The following is a 21,370-nucleotide window of genomic DNA, read 5'->3' on the forward strand; positions in this document are numbered from 1 at the left end:
TATTGTAGTTATGCTATGTAGCGTGTGAAATAGAGTATGGTGAATGTGCTAGGAAAGGTAGTATCAGCCCTGCTTCTACCTAGAGCTCGCATGTACGGAGCCTGGGTTTGGTTGAAGGTGGCAGTGCTGTTTGGGCTGAGAAAGCCATGTGTAAGTAAGGTAAAGGAGGTTATTGGGTTGATGCGGGGAGGGGAGCAGTGAGGCCTGGCATTAGGGGAGTGTCTCTGGGACGCTAGAGATCACTGTCTAGCCTCCTGGAGGTGTCGTGGGACCAACTAGACGAAACACTGGTGAAAGGAGGTTCCCACCTGATGACCCCAAAGACATGCTAGTTATCACTGCTCATTGGTTTGTATAGTTAAGCCTTGCCATATTAGCTTATCATAGGGCTTAGGTTTTTGTTTTTAGTGTTGATCCTTTCTCTAGAGCACAAACTTCTTGTGTTTATTTGAACTCTTAGTAGATATCCTCAGTACATGTTGGAGAAGAGGTGCACCAAAGCATTTTGAGCCTGACCCATCAGGGGCACCTCAAATGTCACAAACATGTACCTCAATACAGTTTCACCAAGTCTGGTACACATGCTTTTGGGGACAAGTGCTAACCAAAATCTGAAAAGTCATAATGATTGGTACACGTGGGCGTGACCTAATTAGCATTATATGCTATATTATACCTTTGCTCACAATACCGTGACCTGGAATAAGCTAGAGACATGAAACACACACACCCCTCACACCATGAGTCTGACTGACTTGAAATCTTGGACAGTTAACGCCATCATGAAGATCTTTGCTAAGTTGCATAATGTGAAAAAGACCAATATGAATACACTTTTTTGGATTTCGATTCTATCAACATTAAATTTGGTTTGCAGTCTTGTAGGACTGAGATGCACAATCCTACAACAACTGAGCAGGACTGATCAAAAAACATGACAGTTATCTATTAAAAAAACAAAACAAAAAAAACTCTTCGCACAGGGCGGGGTTTAGAAGAAATAGGCCATAACTCAACTTTTCTTTGATCAATCCTGATTAACCTCAGTGGACACATCACGGGAGAACCGGGGAGTTCCCTGGGGGCCTGGCCCGCAAGTGGTCTGCTCTGGCCTGCCTGTCTTTTTTTTTTTTTTAAAGTGCGCTCTGCAGCGCAGGTGGCCGTGCCCGCTGGCAGAGAGCCTGCCCACTGTCAGAAATGATAGGTGCTCTGCAGCTCAGCAGCGCTGTTACAATGGACCGCAAAAAGAGGAAAGGTGGAGCTGAACGGGAGAGAGATAAAAAAAAAGGACCATTGAGGAGGCGGCCAAATGTCATAAACTTACAGATACGTTCAGAGCCCCCCAGCCCCCAGCAGCAGCGTGACGTCGTCAAATGACGATGCTGCAACAAGTAAGTTAACATAGAAAAGTAAGATAACTGGTTATTCTCAACATGAGGTCTGGGGAGGATGGGGACTGACCCGAGGCCAGATAAATGATTGATGATAAGCTATAAGAGCCAAATTAACCCGTAAGGGTCCATTTGGTTCCATTTTGTACAGAGCAGCACAGGCTGAAACAGTTTGGGGACCCCTCTTAAAGGGATAGTGCACCCAAAAATGAAAATTCAGCTATTATCTACTCACCCATATGCCGATGGAGGCCCTGGTGAAGTTTTAGAGTCCTCACATCCCTTGCGGAGATCGGCGGGGGGAGCGGCCAGCACACCTAATGGCATACGGCGCCCCTGACTAACGTCCAAGAACACAAAATTGAATCCACAAAGTATCTCCATACTGCTCATCTGTAGTGATCCAAGTGTGCTGCGGCCGCGACATAAAGAGTTGTCGTCATATGAACTCTGTTTTTAGCCTCACTGTAGCCTGTAGCTCTGACTGCTTGTCTGTGCTCCGCGCTCACGTGTGCGCACTCAGGGTGATCGGTGATGCACGGTCTCTGAAGAGCAGCAGTCTCGTCAGTACTGATGTCCAGATTCTCAAGTGCAGGCATCACCAATTCCCAGTCTGAACAGCAAAGACATTCCTCACCCGTTGGCATTGCTTTGCATTTGAAACAACTACACCACCAGGTTTCCAGTGCTCGACTCCGGTATTCTGCGGCTGGCTGAGGGTTAGGCTCATGAGCTGTGGCGGCTGCTTCGTCCAGTAGCCTGAGTTCTGTCCGTATACTCGGGCTCAAACAAATACAGCTCAACAAAGAAATGCTGTTCCTCCTCAATTTCAAAGTCTTCAGACATGTTGGGCTGTCCTTTGCTTAAAGACCGTAGTGCAAATTATCTTTTAGCTACTGTGGCTACCATTGTCTCTCCCTGCGGTGCACGTGTCACATGATGTAAACACGGGTGAGCAAAGCTCATGCTTTCGCTGGTCTCGCGCAGGCGCGCACACGTGAACGTGGAGCACAGAGAAGCAGTCAGAGCTACAGACTACAGTGAGGCTAAAAACAGAGTTGATATGACGTTTTTCCAAACAACTTTTTATGTCGCGGCTGCAGCACACTTGGATCACTATGGATGAGCAGTATGGAGATATTTTGTGGATTCAATTTTGTGTTCTTGGACGTTAGTCTGGGGCATCGTCTGCCATTAGATGTGCTATCCGCTCCCCCCACGATCTCCGCAAGGGATGTGAGGACTCTAAAACTTCACCAGCCCTCCATCGGCATATGGGTGAGTACATAATGGCTGAATTTTCATTTTTGGGTGCACTATCCCTTTAAGGATAGGCTCTTATCTCTCTAAGTTCAAAAGTTTTCAATATCTATCTAATGTTACTGAAATAAGATCAAGTTGAAGTTGCTGCTGACTTATATTTTTACTTGTTTTACTGTTGCATTGAATATGGGTGTTGCCATATTGATTATGATAAGCTGACATCAAAATGATTTGCTGACAAAATAATACAATCATGTTGTTTAGTTCAGCATAATACCCATTCATATAGGAGTCCTGGTTTATTGAGGGGCACATTTGGTGAGGGTAGGGAAGAGAAAAGCACTGGACTGGAGGACTATTGCTGTTACAGTTGTGTTTAATAGAGTTATTGTGTGACTGTCAGTCTGGAATAATGAGCTTTGGTGATTATTTAGCCCACATGTGTGTCCGTGTGCACATGCACGTGTGTGAACATGTAATGTGTGGATTGGGTTGCCTGGATGGATGTATGACTCCCGGCCTGAATTTTTGTCCCAGTCCGGCCCTGACACATCCAGTATTAACATCTGAATGGACTGACCAAGTTTAGTTCAATTCAAATAATGGGGAACACATGGCGGGACTTTGAGTGTGCTATTATTGAAATGCTTGTGTGCATGCTTTGTGATGGTGGGACAAGTGTGTGATTAGTGTCACTCCTTCCTCAAACAGAATTTAACAGGCTGAAGTGACTTTGAAGCTTGAAACCCACTCTCTGTTCCTTGCAACTTTAATTTTAGGCAACTGAGCTGCTTCTATATATTGGCAAAGGCAGGGCTTGAACCCAGAACTGCCCCTTGCGGCTATATTCTTTTAAATTTCTTTTCTGTATTGTTATGTTTATTTGTATGTTTGTATGGTATATTATCTCTTCCTTTGTGTGTGTGTGTAACATCTTGCTGATCGGGTTGTGTTAACCAGAAAAAAAAAGATGTTCTTTTGGTTCTTTCTTGTTTTTATTTTTCTTAAGAGGTTTTACAAAAAATACTGTTCTGTGGGTATGCTTTATCCATATTTCCATGACTATTTCAAATAATGTCACAAGCACATTCTTATTCCTTTAACATAATGAAATATCTGTCAGTGATGACGTAAAGGGCTTTTGCATGTTTCACATTTATTAAAAACCAAAGGAGGTCTCATCATTTGGGGGTCTCCTACATATCTTAATGTCACAAGTGAGTCAGGTCATGGCATAAGGCACACTGTTTAGGGAGAATACCATCTACTGAATTTCAGGGTAAGAGAATCTGTGTTTGAACCTTGTAGTCTTGATAATGAGGTGTCTCGGGGTTCTGCTGTGGGCCTCCTCCTCTTTACACCACCTCACTTAGCTCTGTTTTTCACTCCCATGGCTTTTACTATAACCGCTATGCAGATGACACTCAACTGATCCTGTCTTTTCCCCAGTCTGAAACCCAGGGGACAGCATGAATTTCTGCGTATCTGGCTGTAATCTCTCAGTGGATGTCTGCGCACCACCTGAAGCTCAACCTCAACAAGATCGAGGTGCTCTTCCTTCCAGGAAGGAAATCAATTTGATGATCGGCTTGCTGCTCCCTCACTACAAGGGGGCCCTGTTATAGCTCAACAAAGTTATGACTGTTTGCACACAATGGTGGAACGAGCTCCCTGTTGACATTGGGACAACAGAAACTCTACATATATTCTGTCACAGACTGAAAACTCATCTGTTCAGACTGCAGCTTGGCCCATAAAAAGAACTTTCTCTACCCCCTATTGTCCCTAAATGTCGCACTTCAAGCAGTTCAGCATATTTGATAAAGCTGATGTATTTACAAGATTCTTGCAAGACTCTACTGACGAAAATTGAAAAAAAAAAAAAAAAAAAAAAAAAAAAAAAGTACTGAAGGAGACTTTTTCATCAAACCAGGAGTTAGCACCAAATCACAAATCTCTGACTAAAGCCCCTTTCCCACTGGACAAAAACCCCACTAACACCCACTAACATATGGCTTTTGTCTTTGGTAAAACAGATTACAATCAACATTCATTCCCAGAAAAAAAATGACTCTGCAGTAGTCACCTGTATGTATTGGCTCCAGTTCTGATTGGCAGTGATGGAATCATGAGATCAGGTTGGACACTATGATTTTTGCCCTTTTTCCTTTGTGATGCTATGTCAATTTAGCCACAAATTCTGTCCATCTCCATCTAGGGAGTGCTTAAAAATTGTTCCAAATAAGTCAGCACCAAGTTAACTAACAGATATAAAAAAAGAAGCAACCATATTTCCGGGTCTAAGGGTACCTCTCCTGTTGCTGCCTAACATAAAAAAAGAGTCTTAAGCCCAGTTCAGACCAAAGAATTGTGACAAGATGAAATGAAACTTGCAGCTACTTGCAATGCACTGTTCTGCAACATTCTAAGAACCTGCTGGTTCACACCAATGCAACTAGATGAGAGAGTGTATCATCTCTGTGTAACAACTCTCTGTACATCTGTTCTGATTTCCAGCTTTTCAGGCTTATTTTGTGGCTGAATATAATTTGTAATTTCCTAAAATATGAATGAGGATAGTGATAGTGAGATACTGGCTACAGTTGCATTTGTAATGGTGATGAAATGGTGAAAACATAAACAAAATGAACATCAGATGAACAGTATTCATAATCAATATGCCACAATAACATGAATAACCAGCGCCAATTAATCAGTCAGTGAGAATGTGTGTATGTGTGGGCAGGGCATAAGCAGATACAGTGAGCAGCATCAGCGGCCCACCATCCGACACCGGCACACCGTGAGGATGGGTACAGAGGGCACGGCGGTGACAGAGAACCAGCTGCAGCAAGTGAATATGCCATCTGCGGTAATTTTGACTTGACCAACAGACTTCACTACAAGCTGATTGGTTATTGAAACAGGTGACATGCTTTATGTTCTTAAACCAGCTGCTGGTGATTTAGTTGCTTTAGTAGCTTAGTTTCAGGTGACACCATCAGCTGGCCCAAGTCGAGCTCAGGCCAGCCAGTTCACACCGCTGCAACTTTTCTCTGTAGAATTCTACAGTGGTTTTGTCTCATCAGGAATCATTGGTCTGAACTGGGCTATAACTGTGGATTGAAAAAGCAGCAGACAGGCAGTATACATTACGGAGTGCAACAGTGGCTCAACAGCAACACATTTTCTTTCAGCCTTGATTACAAAGCAACATAGAGCAGCCATAAAGCAGTGAGGCTGCTTTCTGAGTTGACCAAAACTCCACATAACAGAGACTATTGTATTTCATACTGGTGATACAAGGATACTAAAGCTAGATGTATTCTCAGTTGCCAGTTCATTAGGTACATCTAATACCTTCTAATTCATGAAGGTTATACTGTTTAGTTTGTGTTGAAACTGTTTTAGAGAGGTGTTGATTCAACTGTATGATTTGGAGGCTGTAGCTCATGTGGTTGGTATAAGACTATAATCAGTTATTCAACATTCAGTGATTCCTGCAGGAGATTTTTTTAGAAACTTAACAGCTAAAGTGACCATTTAAGAGCATTTTGAAACAAAAATGTTGACTGGGGGCCATTTTAGCATACAATAGTGGACTACACAGGTGAAGAGCACACACTCTGACTTTATGATGACTTTTTCACAACATATTATGACTCTTTTTTATGTAAGATACCAGTTCTACAGGCTACTATACCTTTTTATATGACATTTTTCTGACATACTATCAACATTGACAGTGATATAGCTTATGCAGCACTCATATTACATTCTTCTTTTCCCACTTTTTAGCCTAATACATTTGACGGTAACAAAACAGAGACAATGCAGTGTTTGACATTGATTGTACACACGCACCAGTTGAGCAACGGCCTTTGCTGGGGAACAACACCACCACATGCACAAACTGCATGCAAAAAACAATACAATACTATACCCAGTAATAATAATAATAATAATGTTAATGCCAGTTTGTTAAGTTTATTCGTGACAGCAGCTTTCAGTATATGAAACTTTCATCACCAAATTCAGTTGATAAATACATTTTAAAGCTTGTAAAGGACAACAAGCTGAAAACATTTGACAGCTGCACACTGGTCCTACTCTGCACCACTCTCCCTACCTCCATCTATGTCTCCCTGAAATTATGACTAAAGGGTTAATGTCATAGTAACAAGGCAAACTTTTTTCAATCTGGACATTCTACACAGCTTATTTAGATTGTCAACAATTCGAACATTCAGTTTATTTTATGGAAACCATGAGCACCAAAGAATTCCTTCAGATTTACTGACATTATAAACCAGATAGACAAAGAAAAAGTGCTGACTCCCTACCTCTGAAGCAGTCTTTAAGTCTGAATGTGTCCAATCCTTAATTATTTCTATTCTGTTAGTCTGTAAGGGTCCACCAATCAAAAGAATCAAAACAATTTTTCATTAAATGAATCCAAGTTGCAAATAATGTCATGTGAAGTCCATTGCTAACTGTATGCTTCCTTCATTCATCAGACAGACTACAGTTTGATATTTTCTTGTCTTCCTATACTGTGCTGTTGGGTATGCTTGTTTTCATTACCTTGTTGTCTACAAAATAAAAGTATCTCCAAGCCTGTCTTTTTATTTTTCACCCCGGGACCATTCCCCAGAGTAGGCTGTAGGATGCACTCCTCATTTGTAATGGGATCTGTCATGTATCTTTACAGCAACTGTACTGCAAACTTTGAAGGCCTTTCCCTCTAAATCATGACCTAGTGACAATATTTACATAATGCAACATATTTTGCTAAATATTTTAAAGGAGCTATATGTAAGAAATCTAAAGCAAATAGTCATAAAATCATCCTAATATGTCACAGAGACTAAGGAATAATGTTCATATAACATACTGATCTCACCGACAACAATAGTACAGCCAGAATATTCGCATTTAAAAAAAAATTTTATGGTCCGCAAATCATGTTTATGTTTTGAATTTGTGGTTTGGCCTGTTGCGCCACCCACCGCCGTCTCCCAGTCATGCAGTCAGTAGAGTCTCAGCATCAGTTACAGTTACGACACGGACACAACTCACGGCAGTATTTTGAATTTGAGTGCAGTAACCGTTTTGGCCACATTCTTACATACAGCGCCTTTAACTACAAAAACAATCCTGATATTATTTGAAAGCAAAGAATCTTCTCATTCTAACCATGTTTAAAATTATATTTAAAATGATTTCAGTTGTTCACAATCAATATATCGGAAGGGACAGTCTGAGCATATCTGAATATGTCCCCCCAGTATATATTATTACAGCCTAGTGCTGTAGCACACACACACACACACACACACACACACACACACACACACACACACACAGTGCTGTAAACACCAGGTCTCCAGTGGTTTTTTTGTTGTTTTATTTTTGTCAGAGCAAAGAGTAAAATTAAATCAAATTAAACTAAAACTAGAACCATACTAAATACACACAAACACATGCATATATTTATTTATTGAGGCTATTTATTTGTTTATTTATATGCATGTTATGTACTCAGGGGTGTTGTTGTGGGGAGATGTAAAAAGCCTGAAATATAAAGTTTTTTTTTTAAATTTCTTATTAATTAGTGCCACAACTAAATTAAAACTGTCTGAATAAATCAGTTGAATGACTAAACTTTGTATAAAAAAGAACTAGAAGCTCTTAGAGGCCTCTCTCACCCCTTGGGGACTATTTGTCATTTATGAGGGGGGAAGGGGGTGGTACAATAATGTGAAGGCATGTCAAAAGGGAGGGACTTATGTTTTTTAGTTTGTCTTAAGGGAAGAGCATACAACTTTAAATGGCTGCATTTTGCTTTTATTTTACCACCAATTTTAAAGAAAATGTGTTTTCTTTTAAAAAATGCCAAAATGTCCCCATTTATCACACTCAGAAACTGTAAAAACAGAAATGAAATTATCATTGGATTTTCAAACTTCTGATGGTCCTTGGACACATCATGTGCGATGAACTCTTCCATCTGAAAAAAAAAAAACATAACCAAATCTGAGCTTAAAATGGTGATATATCACATATAGATCACTTCATTCTACGTTTCATTGAAAGTTTGGCCAAAAATAAACAGTTTGCACAAACTAACCAGCATGCACGACAAGGGTGAAAAACAGAGGCTTTTTTCAACTCCAGAATTTCATCCTCAGCTTTTAACTTTCAAACATCAAAGAGTAAGTTTTAAAAATAGAATAATTCATGGTGGAGGGTGGTGGTTCATGCATTTTCTGCCAGTCACAGCGGCTGAAGGAAAAATAATTGTAGCTTCAAGGAAGGTCAAAACAACAACAACCACCAAAGTCACACCCTAGCCACTCCCTTCCTCTGATAAGTACAGAACAAACCCTAAAGGTGCAAAATTGTTTAGTCCCTGTTTAGTATTTACACCCCTGTATACTGGTATGGTAATGCTGCATTGGATTGATTAAATGTAGGCTACATTTGACATACATACATACATACAGGTAATGCAGGTATATGCAGGTAATAATACAGAGGTATTAAATTTGGTAATACTATGGATACTACTATTAATACCAAAGATGTTAAGTTTTCCTATTTGAAGTAAATGCTACAGCATATTAAAAAAAACACAGATATGGTCCATGTAGTTTCGTTAGAGCAATCTTATCTGACACTACTACACAGTTGCTTGGATTTGTAATGATGATACACTTGTAATGATCATCACATAGAATTTCTCTTATATCTCTGTGCAGGGTCATCCAGCTAAACCCTGCCGCAGGTGGGTCAGTCATTAGGGTTTGAAATCACCAGAGGATCTACAATACAATATTATCACAATACTTATATTATTGCGATTATGAATATACTGCAATATGCTGAGTATTGTGATAAAATATGTTTCAATATATTGTGATTTATCACCTTTTTTCAACTGTAAATTATGTCCCCAAAGGAAAACTTCGTCAACGTCTGTTTTTAGATTTTAAGTTGTTGTTTTTTTAAGAATAGGTTTTCAGTCTGTTCATATTTTTTGCAGCAGCAAAATGTATCTAGTGGACTGAAAAAGCAATTGATTACATTATGCTAGTAGGCTACCTAAAGTTTAATTTGTATTTATAATATTAATCATTTATGTTTAAAAACTTGATACTTGGGACTGTGTGACGATATGATGATGTCACACAAAAATATTGCAATACAATGCTGTATCATTTTTTTCCTTCACCCTTATCAGACATGCCTTTCAAGCAGGAAATGATGACATGGAGACCTCCATGACAGACTGATGAGAGTGAACACATCACTGGATTTCACCCTAACACTGATCACTCCATCCTACTGCTGCCACCACCGGGTGAACATTTTAAAAACGGCTGCCAGAGATGCTATATTCAAAACCTGTAATACCTCTACAGTCGAACCAACTTCCACGTACCTCCATTATGTAGAATGCTTTTTCCATAAAGCTTTTACACCTTAGCTCCTTTCACCAGCTCCCAGTACAGCCTAAAGAATCTGTCCCTGTCAGCCTTGTTTTAGTATTAGTCTAGAAAGCCCTGGTAAACGATTTGTAGGATTCCATATGAGGACAAAGGAAGAAAAATGTGTTAGCTTACATCTAATCATGTATTTCAAACAGAAAAGTCTTTGGCTCTTGCCTCAAACTAACCAAGTTTTTAAAGAAACATTTCATGTAATAGAGCACAAATAGATGAAACTGTGCTAAATAAACACTAGAGATATCCAGCAGAGTGCAACAAAAACAGATAGATCACATTTGCCATCACACAATCTCACATTATGTTATTTTTAAAAATTCACACAAGACAAAATATTCCCACCTGGAGAATTACCAGTCAGCAAAAGTTTAGATGATCTGCTCTCATGTGGGATATCCATCAAATATATATATAAAAAAATCCTACATCACCTGTACGAAGTTTTAAATAGTAAATTATCCATGCAGCACATTGCCTCATTGCGACTGTAATAAAGACTGATAATTCTGTAATTTCATTGACAATGTTCTGTACCATTAAAGCATGAGAGTTGTTAGAAATCAATCCTCAAGCCTTGCCCTATTTAAATGATTTTTACAAGAACTTGTGTCTGATGTGATTTATGCATTTTTTAACTGAAAAAAGCTCAATTAGTGCAAATATCTACACTGTTAACAACCTACTATTATTGCAATAATTAAGACTTAGGAGTGTTTGAAATTTTAAAGAGCATTTTATAATAATATGATTTTTTGATTCATATATTATAAGTAAAAAGTAATTGTTTTCTGTTTTTTAAATAACTTTGAGTAATAGTAATAATAATAATGATAATAATAATATAGGACTTGGTACCATTAACTGCTTGTCTTAACTGTATATATTAAATATACCATTGCATTAGTAGAGATAAAAAACACAAATCTTAAATATTTTCCAAATTCTAATTATTCTGTTAAAATTTTAAGTAACGTTGTACTGTATCTTAAAGTTACAACAATATAGGCTTGTTTAGATTCATTTTGGAGACAACAAGTACATGATAAGACCAACATTTGGGGAGAGATTGGCCTATCATTTAGCTTTACACATTTCAACTCAAAACACATGTTGACAGCATTAGGATTATATTGCACATTAAACATCACAGCTTCATTACTGCTCTCAGGACAAAAAAATAAAACTGCTTTAGACTAGTTGCATTTATATAAAAATAAGCCAGAAGTAATGAGGAGTAGTGCAGGCTTTTCAAAAGTAGCCTGAATTAATTATATTGCCTTCAGACCATCTGTAGCAAATAATTTAATGTGTAATCATGAAAACATTTAATTTATTTAAACATATACAACCATAACAAGTTCATTTTTCCACACAAATGTGTTTTTAACAGTGTTTTTTTTTTTTTTTTAAGACAAGGCATGCTCAACAAGGCTTTAAGATGGGAGAACTGATGAGCAGTAGGGAAGTTAGACCCATGCATGACTTGTGTCATCATTATTCCTTCTAATCTTTTCATACGGGAAAGAATATATTGACCTTCTAGCCTCAACTACAAGCAACATTAAAGTCTCATGTGAAGCAAGCCGCAAACACCTGAATAAAAAAAGCATCATAAATCAGGACTAAACTGTATTGATGAATAATACATGCAAGCTAGGCTTATAATATCATCAACAATTCGGTGTATAAAAGACCAGAGGCAAAATCATGTCAGTTACAGAACAATAATTTGCTAACAGATGCAGAGATTAGTCTGGTTAAGGTAAAGCACAGGTGTAAACAGAGTCTTGAGCCAACTTCCTCTCATCAACTGTTTCAAAATCAGCTTTTTTCCACCGACACCAATACACTGGCCATTTCAACTCAACACCAAATCAGGGATGGAAGATGCTTCTGAATTCCAGTTCATCAAAGCCTCCAGAGCCACCAGCTTAATGCTACACATGACAGGCTGTCCTGCACGCTGTGATATCAGCGGTAGCTACAGGATCACATTATGGAAATACAAATTAGTAATGTGCACAGTGCAACCTGCCGCAGCAGTCAAACTCACAAGTTGACTTTTGGTCTTAAAAGAAGCTATGTATGGCAAGTCGGGATGCAAGCTGCATACGCAAATCTTAATCATTGCATAATTAGTTTGCCTTAGGTTCTCCCTCCATTTTGCTACTTTATTGACGAGCAATGTCTTGCCGTTTCTTTTGTACAGCCTAGCCTTACAGAGGGTCATAGCCGAACTGTCATCCGTATGACACCGTGATCAATACCTGCGATGGGTGAAAATGGCATATAGCCTAAAAACAAACATGACAAAATGTCACCGTAGCCACTAAATGGTTGCATTTGGCGTCATAGTTTTGGAAGAGAGATGCTTGAAATCGATAAGGATATAATGTTGACACCGCTCATGATGAAGTGTGTATGTGAGGCAAAACTAAATGTGAATGCAGAAAGCTGGAAAAGTGGCATTATTGCTGAATCCAAGTGCGCCTGTTCCATCGCACTGCCGTTGGTATCATATTTATTTAAAAAAAAAAAAAAAAAAAAAAAAAAACTTTACTCAACTTGTATATTCTACTGGTTCCTGTGGTCTTTAATGTTCGTGTGCACGCACCGTGACACTATATCACCAGTGACATAATTTATTTTAAAAAAAATCAAAACGTGTGCCTTCCTCTGGTTTTCTCTATGCTCTCAAACTGGGTGCTGATTAACACAAACTTTTTTCCCCTGCTCACCCCTCTCTCATAATTTAAATAACCCCGATATTTTAATTCAAGAACTGTGTAACCGTTGACTTAATTTACATCAAACTTACCCTGGTCGCTTTAACATTCTTTCTGTTGGGGTTTTCTTCACTTTCAACTATTTTCCGAATTTTTAATAATTTTTTTCTCATATTTTTTGCTAGACGCGGCGGGCCTGAAAATTGTTTGCTTTCCCCTCTTTCGAGCAGCCATTGTGTATGCGCTGCGATGCAACCGCACTATGATTTAACCACGCCCATTTAAAGTCCCGCCCACGTGTGCTTTCTGATTTGTCTAAGTTGCTGCCACTTTGACTTCAGTGTCAGTTACACTTCCTTTCAGTAAAACCCAATTATTGGACTCGCTAGATGTACTGTCAATCGCTTAAACTTGGTTTAGTACAATTTACAGTTATGGGAAAACTAACTGTCAGCAAAGAACGTCTATTGGCTCATTGGATTGTCAGTCTACTGGTTCGTTTTCCGGGGTTTCTATTGGCTTGTGTTGCTGTCAGTTGTCGATGACGGTGTGGCTGATTTTCGTGGTGCGCTGTTGCAACAACGAGAGTGGAGTCGTCCTGAGCATGACGGGGAGGTTATAGCCCGTGGGTTGTGTAGCATTGTCAGTTAGCTACATGTATGTTTGTGTAGAGCTGCTCCTCTGCTTTTTGAGGCAAGATTCTCGCTAACATACCAAGGGCATATAAATGACAACTTCATTTTTGAGACGCTATTGTTAGCAGTTGTTTTGGTTTTTTCTAAAACTGGATGATATTCCCTAGTGTGGATATTAGGCGCAATCACAAGTCACCCGACTACCACTGGATAAAAGCTGCCAAGGTTATTTGGAAAAGGTAGGTATTAACGTTGTGTAGCTTTATCACTACTTACCGTCACGTCAGTCATTGCAGTTAAACAACGAAATATCCCCATGAGCTGTTTGGTAAAATCAATTAAAGTGACCGCGTTTCTATACCGCAGTGTTATGTAGTCGACGACACCAAACTCCGTTGAGGAATCGGTCAGTTTAGTTAAGACTTGTTTATTGCCATATTTACACCACTTGTCGATATGATTAAAATAGTTTCTGTAAAAAGAAGACCCGCTTTTCATTTCGGCATACATTTTACTCACCAAGCTGAAATAATTTTAATAATACTAATTTATTTCAGTTCTAACTTCTCCTTTCTATTCCACAGCATGGTTAGGGACAGTAAAAGGCTACGTAAACCCGAACTGAAAGTTTAAACTGAATTTTAAATTGGGTTGACAGTGGCTTTGAGGAGTAGGCAAATGACCCCAGACTTGTGGTAGAAAGAATGGATATGATCTAACATATGGTTTTGAACCTGTATTTTATAGGGACAGATTAATAAGAGCTGCGCAGCTCTTGTTGTCTCTGGGACTGGCAGAAATGGAAAAGGTTACAGTAAATCACCACCTTGTTTAAATGTTTTTTAAGTCAAAATTATTCTATCCTTTTTTATATAAATCCATAGCCTTAAACATGTAATATCTGTATCTCTGTATTGGTTTGATATAATGTATGAGTGGACCTACAGTAGAATTTTAGGCAAGTTTTTCTGGATGACAATGCAAAAAAGTCTGGTAGAATAATGCATTTTAATAATCCAGAAAAATTACTCCCCACACATAGACCAGACCAGTACTGCAACGTAGTCCAAATTATTGACAGATTTTAGAAAATAACATACATTAGTAACAATGTGAAAGTTGGCTGATAAGTAATAAGAGACTGCCATGCAGAAAAGCCAGAGGTATGTTTGAGGTAACAAAAGAGTACTGGTAAATAAAAGATATACAAATACATCAAGAATACATAAAGATGAATTAAAACACTACTTATTTAATGTTTATTTTTCTTCAATTCAGTCCAATTCGTCCAAAGAACCTTATTTATCCCAAAGGAAATTCTTGTGCCAGAGAATGCAATTATAGTAACACAAAATACAGTAACAACATTAACATTCACAAACCAGTAACAACCAGAACAATCAGTAGGTTCCCCAGGTCAGAGTCACACACGGGGCCCAGTTTTTGAAACAATAGATCATTAAGTTTCAGTCAAAGAAGCATGATATTGGATTTTTTGCCGATATTCCATATGGCGATACCAACCTTATTTGACCGACAACCGATACCGATATAACCACTTTTTCCCTACCTAATTTTACTGGTCATCAAGTCTCTTCTGTAGAGGAATTAGGATCATATTATCCATGCATACTCTTATCATGATCACCCACCAGCAGATGGAGACATGAAATACAATACTTTTCAATTAATCAGGCGGCTTATAGGGTTGGGATCCGGACCCGGTTCTTTTTTGGAACCGGGTCCAAAGTTCCAGTTCTGGAACCGGTTCCACCACATTTGGCGTAACGGTTCCTGCAAACGATTCCTAGATTGTAAAAAAAACAACAACAAAAACATCACATGCATTTCCATTAGAGTGCGGCACGGCCGCATATTTCTGTCCGAACCCGACCGAGCCCGACATTATCTAATCAATAAAGCACTGAGTTTGTGTCACACAGTTGTCATAGTTACAGGCTATTTAACAGGCCGGGCGTGTGCCGGGTGCTCAGCGGAGAGGGAGACCTCCGTGTTTGAGACAGGAGCGGGCGGCGGGAGCGGGTGGCGGGAGCGGGCAGCGGGAGGTCCGACGCTTCCAGCGAGGGGAGCGGTAGAAATATAACAAAATAAGATAAAATAGGAGACACTTAATTTTCAGCGTTTAATCAAGGCGGAGGCTGGCAGCGGGAGGTCCGCTTCCAGCGAGGGGAGCGGTAGAAACAAACAGCCAATGTGTGTGTGTGTTCTGTTCAGGTGTTGTCACGTAAATAACAGTGCCCAAGCATGAATGCATATAAGTATTTTTTATTACATTGTTGTGGTTAATTTGAGGTAATAGTGTTACTGTAGAAATCAGAGTCACTTTTTGTTGTTATACGTATATTCTCAGGGAGATGATACAAGCTCTAAATCTGAAATACACACCACACAGAAATGTGTATTTTCATCGAATTGTACTGTGCAACAGTTAGAATAAAGTTTTTGTATTTGCATGATTGCATTTGTGTTTATTAGGGATGCACTGAATATTCGGTAACCGAATATATTCGGCCAAATATTGCAAAAAAAACACACATTCGGTATTCGGTGGAATAAGTTAAAAGCAAGGCTGAATAATAGCGGCGTGTTTTGATAACGCAATCAAACGGCGTGCCGTGACGGGCGGAATAGAATGTCGGCAGTGTGGCGATCCGTCCGTCACGGCACTTGCATTTGCGACTAAAAATAGTTTTGAGCGAGCAAAATAGGCTTAAATCGTTAAGCACGCTGTGCGAGCAGCCTACAGATTTCAACCAGCAGCAGAAACGAAAGGCGAATCCCATCGGTTGTGGGTTGAACGGGGGTCACAGACACAGACAGTAATGTATTCCTGTCAAATACGGCGGCCATCGGCTTACCCGGTGACGGAGAAGTCGGCTCCAATAATATCCTCTTCTTGGTGTCATGACTGTTCAGAAGTACCTGAACAGTCGAGCCAGCCGAACACAGGTATGTGATGTGTCAGAGAAAAACAAGCCTTTCACATTTCTCTCTTTGTGTCAGTAACGGCCCACAGACCTCACCGCACTTTAGGGACTGTTAATTACTTATGAAGGGACTGTCAGGGGAGGAGGGTGGCTGGTTGATTTTTGTTTTATTTATTTATTTTATTTTGATTCCCCCCTATGTTAATCACTTATTGATGCTGTTTTTGAAGTATGAATAAGTCAATAAGTAATTTATTCCATTGAAATATCATTGATGTATTATAGAAAAGTGATTTATCTTTTCATAAATGACAAAAGGCACATCTGCCTCATTTTCGCTGTGGTATCGTGATACTACTCAGAACCATGATATTTTCATTGGTATCGCACAGTGGGTCCTAATTTTGGTACCGTGACAACACTAATGTGGAGGGGGTTCATCTGCAAAAACTAATGAAAAACTAAACAATGATATTCGGTATTCGGTACTCGGTATTCGGCCAAGCGTTTAATAATATTCGGCTTCAGCTTCGGCCACAAATTTTCATTTCGGTGCATCCCTAGTGTTTATTATATACTTTTTTAAGTATATCAAGTATAATGAATATAATGTAGGAATCCGTAAGAGGAATCGTTAAGGAATCGGACTGTTAAGAAGGAATCGGTAAGGAATCGGAATCGTTAAAATCCTAACGAGTCCCAACCCTAGCGGCTTAGCATAATAATGGTGACGTGCCAGACAAAAGCACCAAATTTTTTCCACATGTTTTTCATCATCATAACTTTCAATTTAGAAGGGGAGCCACTTCATCAAGATGGTGGAAGGCAGCCATCTTGGATTTCCAAGATGGCCGCCATGTAAAATCTGTAAGTGCCAATATCTCAGCTTCCAAGCTACTTAGAAGGTCAATCTTGGTGTCAAAATATACATTTTCTGGGTCAAGGAATGCATTAAAGCTATTATGAATATCAATAGTTGATTGTTTGTGCCAATATTAAATAATTTGGTTTGTTCCTTCATGAAAGACTGGTGCTGAAATGCACTGGAGATTGTTTCTATGTCTGATATGACCATGCCATCATAAAGGTATTTGACTTTTTAAAGAGATTGCTTTGAAACTCCTTTGTGATGTCTACATGTATCCCTATCCAAAGAGCACCTCCAAGAAATATTTAGTCCAGGAATGACTCCTACCCAAACATCGTTTGAGAAAACAATATGCATTCACTGAAGTAAGTAACTTTAGCCTTTCACTTTTAAGTTAGAGATTATTAAGCATAACAAATGTGTGGTGGAGCAATGTACTGTATAAACTACAGGGCACAATGGAAATGCACAGAGCTTTGCAGTTGCAAATGTGATAGATAATTGGATTATACTGTACACGCAAAAAACGTTTTATAGTGTTTAAAAGGGAAGCTAATAAAGTTCAATTGAATTCAAATCATTCATGTCATCAATGCCAGCCGCTTTTGTTGAAAATCATGTGAATACATTCTCAGAATTAATATTTTTATTTGATCTTGGCATGAACAATCATCTAGTGATATTCCTAATAGCTTTAATGCATTCCTTGATCCAGAAAATTCAATTCAATTCCAATTTTATTTATAAAGCCCAGTATCACAAATCACAATTTGCCTCACAGCTGATCAGGAAAAACTCCCCCAAAAAAACCCTTTAACGGGGGAAAAAAAACCATAGAAACCTCAGGAAGAGCAACTGAGGAGGGATCCCTCTTCTAGGACGGACAGACTTGCAATAGATGTCGTACAGAACAGATCAGCATGATAAATTAAAGAAGCAACAGACAGCATTTTTGCCTATATATATCATTATGAAAATAATGTGGGTTGCGCAGGGTAGTATACACAGAGAAATCAGACTATCAGCGTTTACATAGGTTACTTAATGACTTTGCAATAAGCTTCTGCCACCGGGGACGAATTTTCGCGGAAAAACTCTGCTTTGCGGCAGGAAATGTGTCATGCATTGCCAAACTGGTCGGTCAGCCAATCAGGGACTGGAGCTGGTCCTTATGAGGAAGTGGCCGGGGCATGAGATAGTTGAGTCACGAGCACAATGGCAGACGGACAAAGTTTGGAGATAAGTGAAAAACGGCCTCCCAAAAGAAAACGAGCTAATCTGTCTGAGGAGGTGAGGATGCACAAAAAGGAGAGTGATAAAAGAAGAGGAAAACAAGAGTAAACCTCAGTCAGGCGTTCAAGTGATGGAGGGAGCTCCGTGACCAAAGAGGCTTCAACACCGGTGTCCAGCTAGCTTTCTTTCTAATGGATCAGTAAGTAACACGGTTAAATGTTAGCTAGACCAGAGAGGACTGTACTGTACTGGCTGCTAGTTCTGTTCTACGTCGCCGTACCTGAATCCAAAGTATCGCCATGTAACAGACGTTTTTTCGCCACCAATTCAGCCTGTTCATGGTCGAGCTCATGCTCTTTTTCAGTGTCTGTGTTGGTCACTGCTGCACGCCAGCTGCACGCACCAGGATAACTTGTGGGCGTGATGTCAACAAACTCCACACACTACAGGAGAGGCAGTCACGTTCACAGGCACACACATTAACATTTATGTAGCCTACATTAAATCGCAAACCACAGCCTTTTATGCGGTTACGTAATCGCACAGCCTGACATCGCGATTACGATTAGATTAATCGTGCAGGACTAATATGTGTATAATAACAGTAGAAGTATGACTAATGGTAACAGCAGCAGTAGGAGGCATCTGGCAGGACCACCGCAGCAGCACAACCACACACGTCACACTATCCAGGCACTGCTGCGATATGAGTTAACCTGCGAGACAGTGGAGCACAAAGGCTCCGGAGAAGAAGCCGAGTTAGTGACATGCAGTACGGCCGAGTTAGCAAGATGGAGTAACAGGACATGAGAGAAAGAGAGAGAAGGAGAGAAGGTGCCCGGTGTATTATAGGAGGTCCCCCGGCAGACTAGGCCTAAGTCAGCCTAACTAGGGGCTGGTACAAGGCAAGTCTGAGCTGGCCCTAACTATAAGCTTTATCAAAGAGGAAAGTCTTAAGTCTAGTCTTAAATGTGGAGACGGTGTCTGCCTCCCGGACCGCAACAGGAAGATGATTCCAAAGGAGAGGAGCCTGATAGCTGAAGGCTCTGGCTCCTGATCTACTTTGGAGACTTTAGGGACCATGAGTAACTATGCATTCTCAGAGCGCAGTGTTCTGGTGGGATAATATGGCACTATGAGCTCTCTAAGATATGACAGAGCCTGACCATATAGAGCTTTATAAGTTAACAGTAGGATTTTAAATTCAATTCTGGATTTTACAGGGAGCCAGTGCAGAGAAGCTAAAACAGGAGAAATATGATCTCGTTTCTTAGTTCCTGTTAGTACACGTGCTGCTGCATTCTGAATTAGCTGGAGAGTTTTTAAGGACTTACTAGAGCTACCTGATAATAGAGAGTTACAGTAATCCAGCCTAGAGGTAACAAAAGCGTGGACCAATTTTTCTGCATCTTTTCGGGTCAGGATAGGCCTAATTTTCGCAATATTACGCAGATGAAAAAATGCAGTCCGTGAGGTTTGTTTTAAATGAGAATTAAAAGACAAATCTTGATCAAATATTACTCCGAGGTTTCTTACGGTAGTGCTAGAGGCCAGAGCAATGCCATCTAGAGAAACTATGTCATCAGATAAAGAGTCTCTGAGTTGTTTGGGGCCAAGAACAATAACTTCAGTTTTGTCTGAATTTAACATCAGGAAATTGGTGCTCATCCAAGTTTTTATGTCTTTAAGGCAGTTATGGAGTTTAGTTAATTGATTACTTTCTTCTGGCTTCATCGATAAATACAACTGAGTATCATCCGCATAACAATGGAAATTTATAGAGTGATTTCTAATGATGTTACCTAAAGGAAGCATATATAGAGTAAATAGGATTGGTCCGAGCACAGAACCTTGCGGAACTCCAAAACAAACTTTAGTACGTAAGGATGATTCATCATGAATGTGAACAAACTGAAAACGAATCAGATAAAAAGATTTAAACCAGCTTAGTGCAGAACCTTTTAGGCCAATTAAGTGTTCCAGTCTCTGTAGCAGAATTTGATGGTCAATAATGTCAAACGCTGCACTAATATCTAATAAAACAAGTACAGAGACGAGTCCTTTGTCTGAAGCAATCAGAAGATCATTTTTAACTAGTGCTGTCTCAGTGCTATGATGCACTCTAAATCCTGACTGAAATTCCTCAAATAAATTATTATCATGGTGAAAATCACACAGCTGGTCTGCGACTACTTTCTCAAGGATCTTTGAAAGAAAGGGAAGATTAGATATTGGTCTATAGTTGGCTAACACCTCTGGATCCAGGGTGGGCTTCTTTGGGAGAGGTTTAATTACAGCTACCTTAAAAGACTGTGGTACATAGCCTGTTAATAAAGATATATTGATCATGTCTAATAAGTGAGTGTTAAGTAGTAAGTGTTAAATGTATATTTTGTCAACAAAATTGACCTTCTAAGTAGCTTGGAAGCTGAGATATTGGCACTTATAGATCCAAGATGGCCGCCTTCCACCATTGTGATGAAGCGGCTCCCCTTCTAAATTGAAAGCTATGGTGATTGGTGGTGAAATTTGGTGCTTTTGTCCTCATTCTTTTCACATATGTCTTTAAGCCGCCTGACTAAATGTATGTAATATTAATTTATTGTGCAAATAAGAAAACGCATGTTGGCCAATTCTAATAGTTGATTTTAAAGCCAATATCAGCCGATACCTATGATGTAATGATGTTATCAGTATGTTGGCTGATTCCGATATTTCATTTTAAAGCCAATATCGGCTGATACAGATGGCGTGCTGATATTATCGTGCATCCCCACAAAATATTCACAATAAACAAG

At 39.5% G+C, this 21,370-nt stretch overlaps 3 protein-coding genes across 9 annotated transcripts in view; 1 reads left to right on the forward strand and 2 right to left on the reverse strand.

The window, feature by feature from the left end:
- The window catches only part of plag1 (pleiomorphic adenoma gene 1), a 34,039-nt gene extending 20,902 nt beyond the window's left edge, over positions 1–13,137 (reverse strand). For both annotated transcript variants that reach the window (XM_050056499.1, XM_050056498.1), the window contains exon 1: positions 12,981–13,137. The gene's annotated coding sequence lies outside the window, so the exon portion shown is untranslated. The remainder of the gene's footprint in view (positions 1–12,980) is intronic.
- Positions 1–21,370, reverse strand: part of LOC126397604 (uncharacterized) — a 409,985-nt gene that overhangs the window by 54,149 nt on the left and 334,466 nt on the right. The gene's annotated exons all lie outside the window — the stretch shown is intronic.
- Positions 13,445–21,370, forward strand: part of chchd7 (coiled-coil-helix-coiled-coil-helix domain containing 7) — a 33,523-nt gene continuing 25,597 nt past the window's right edge. For 3 of the 6 annotated variants that reach the window (XM_050056487.1, XM_050056490.1, XM_050056488.1), the window contains exon 1: positions 13,620–13,762. The gene's annotated coding sequence lies outside the window, so the exon portion shown is untranslated. Of the gene's footprint in view, positions 13,763–21,370 lie in introns of all 6 variants that reach the window. The other 3 variants (XM_050056492.1, XM_050056493.1, XM_050056489.1) reach the window with 3 other exon arrangements.

The sequence above is a fragment of the Epinephelus moara genome, chromosome 11 (assembly GCF_006386435.1).
Source record: "Epinephelus moara isolate mb chromosome 11, YSFRI_EMoa_1.0, whole genome shotgun sequence".
NCBI classification, from domain to species: Eukaryota; Metazoa; Chordata; class Actinopteri; order Perciformes; family Serranidae; genus Epinephelus; species Epinephelus moara.